Consider the following 3,308-nt stretch of genomic DNA (forward strand, 5'->3'; position numbering starts at 1 on the left):
GGGCCCCACGCCCCCTTAACTGCTCGAGCGCTGCCCGTTCTTGTCCCAGGCACGTGATGCAGGCTTGCAAAGGGCGGGACATTTCTGCTATTTAAGGCGACATCCTGTCATGAAGGGGACTCTGAGGAGATATACGAAGCCTGTCACTCCGAGCATTACCATGTTCTTCAGTACCTTTATACCTGGAGAAACTAGGGAGCCCGACAGTAATGCCAGGCTTTTCAGCATGTGTGTCCACCATGCTTAGGTTCTGAGAGGCCAACAAAAAATACTGGCCGAGTTAGGACACACCCCAAAGAGGGTGTGATTGTGGGGCGTGGCTTAACACAAGATATGAAGTTGCTGTCATACAGTGGCTACGAATAATATTAATGCCCCCCCTATTTGAGCTGCCCAGAATTATTAATGCCCCATTAGTACCCCACCGCATTAATAATGCCCCCATTAGTGCCCCCAGTAATAGTAATACCCCCATTAGTGCCTCCCAGTAATAATAATGCCTCCATTAGTGTCCCCAATAATATTAACCCCTTAAGGACATAGGACGTACCGGTACGCCCTATTTCCCGAGTCCTTAAGGACCAAGGACGTACCGGTACGTCCTGACTTAAAATCGGAATTCCGGCGCCGCGGGGGTTAATCGGAACGGGACGCCGGCTGAAATCATTCAGCCGGCATCCCGTAACAACGCGGGGGGGGGGTCATTTGACCCCCCCGTATCGGCGATCGCAGAAAACCGCAGGTCAATTCAGACCTGCGGTTTTCTGCTTTTCCGGTCCATTCGGGTGTCCTGTGACCCGATGAACCGGAAAAAGACTGCGATCGGTGGCGTAATTATACACCACCTATCGCAGTCCGAGGATTTGGAGAGGCGGTGCTGGCCCTGGTGCTGAATGCCGCTGTCCAGGGTGCTGATTGGTGCAGGGGAGAGAGGCGCGAGATTCAAACTTCCTGCGCTCCTCTCTCCCCTCCTCTTCCTGTCCAGCACCCTGACCGTGCAGCATCGTCCAGCACCAGCTCCTGCGTCCCCCTAATCGGCATACATCACCCTCCTGCACCCATCGCCACCCAGGTAGGTTAGGGTCAGTGAGGGAGAGGCACCGTTAGGCAGGGAAAGAAGGGAAAAGTAAGTTAGAAAAAAAAAAAAGAAAAAGTACTTTTATTCCAAACTTCCATCTAACCCTAACCCAGACCCCCCCTGCCACTTGCCCCCCCCCCCCACCAGCCCCCCCACCCGTCCTATACCAGACCCCACTGTACAGTATGGTCATGACACGTACACGGTTTGAGGCCATCCGGAAATGTCTGCATTATTCCGATAATGCAGCATGTCCACCCCGAGGTGATCCTGCCTATGACCGGCTGTATAAGATACGGCCGGTCATCGATCACTTTGGGGCCACATTTCAGCAGGTCTACGTACCTGGAAGGGAGGTCGCGGTTGATGAGTCTCTCGTTGCGTTCAAGGGGAGACTCAGTTTCCGCCAATACATTCCCACAAAGCGGGCGAGGTATGGCGTGAAGCTATACAAAATTTGTGAGAGTACCTCAGAGTACACTTACAAATTTCGTGTGTACGAGGGGCGAGATTCCCGTATTCAACCCCCAGAATGTCCCCCCACTCTGGGTGTTAGCGGGAAACTCGTGTGGGACCTTATGTACCCACTGCTGGATAATGGTTACCAATTGTACGTGGATAACTTTTATACCAGCATTCCCTTGTTCAGGTCCCTTGCCGCCAGATCCACGTTCGCTTGTGGGACCGTGCGGAAAAATCAACGCGGCCTCCCTGCCTACCCCCTCCAGGTACCTATCCCCAGGGGTGAGACCCGTGCCCTTACCAGTGGAAACCTGTTGCTGGTCAGGTATAAGGACAAGAGGGATGTCCTTATGCTGTCCACAATCCACGGTAACGGCACCACCCCTGTCCCTGTGCGAGGTACCGCGGCAACGGTCCTCAAGCCCGATTGTATCGTCGACTATAATCGGTATATGGGAGGAGTTGATCTCTCTGATCAAGTCCTCACGCCATATAACGCTATGCGCAAAACCCGGGCATGGTACAAAAAAGTTGCGGTCTACTTGGTGCAGGTTGCCATGTACAACTCTTTTGTACTATCCCGAAGCGCTGGCAGCACAGGGACATTTCTCCAGTTCTATGAGGCAGTCCTCAAGGCCCTGATCTTTTCGGACCGGGAAAGAGCAGGCCGGAGTACCTCGGGAACTGGAGGCGCCCGGATCGTCCCTGGCCAACACTTTCCAGGTGTGGTCCCCCATACTGGAAAGAAGGGACGAACCCAAATAAAGTGCAGAGTGTGTCACAAGAGGGGGATACGGAAGGACACCACCACTCAATGTGACACTTGCCCCGATCATCCGGGCCTCTGCATTGACGGTTGCTTCAGGGAGTACCACACTTCCATGGAGTACTAAATTTTTATAATCCCCAACAGTCCACTAGAGAACATAAAAAACTATGGCTCTCAGACTTTGGAGACACGGAAACAATTTTTCTTTCCCCAAAAAATATTAGTTTTAGTGCAGGCATCCTCAAACTGCGGCCCTCCAGATGTTGTAAAACTATAACTCCCAGCATGCCCAGACAACCTACAGCCATCAGCAGGGCATGGTGGGAATTGTAGTTTTACAACATCTGGAGGGCCGCAGTTTTAGGATGCCTGCTTAGTGTCTCCAAAGTCTGAGAGCCATACATATTGGGCATCGTCGCGTGCGTAAAAGTCGTTGCTATAAAAATAACATTTGACCAAACGCCTCGGATGAACGGTGTTAAAAATATAAAATAAAAACTGTGCCAAAACACCCATTTTTGGGCAAAATTTCAATTTGAATCCATTTTGCCGGTAATAAAGCAAGGGTTAACAGCCAAACAAAACTAAATATTTATTGCCCCGATTCTGTAGTTTGCAGAAACACCCCATATGTGGTCGTAAATGGCTATATAGCCGCACGGCAGGGCATAGAACGAAGGGAACTCCATACGGTTTCTGGAAGGCAGATTTTGATGGACAGTTTTTTTTTTTACACCATGTCCCATTAGAAGCCCCCCCTGATGTAGCCTAGACTAGAAACTCCAAAAAAGTGACCCCATCTAAGAAACTACACCCCTCAAGGTATTCAAAAGTTACTTTACAAACTATGTTAACCCTTTAGGTGTTCCACAAAACTAAATCGCGAATGTAGAAACAATTTTAGAATTAAATTTTTTTGTTACATTGCCTCAAAAAAGAGTAAAATGGAGTAACCAAAAATCAAATTTACCGCAAAAATAGTCCCAAAACAACAACTAC

The sequence above is a fragment of the Bufo bufo genome, chromosome 6 (genome assembly GCF_905171765.1).
Source record: "Bufo bufo chromosome 6, aBufBuf1.1, whole genome shotgun sequence".
Taxonomy (NCBI): Eukaryota; Metazoa; Chordata; class Amphibia; order Anura; family Bufonidae; genus Bufo; species Bufo bufo.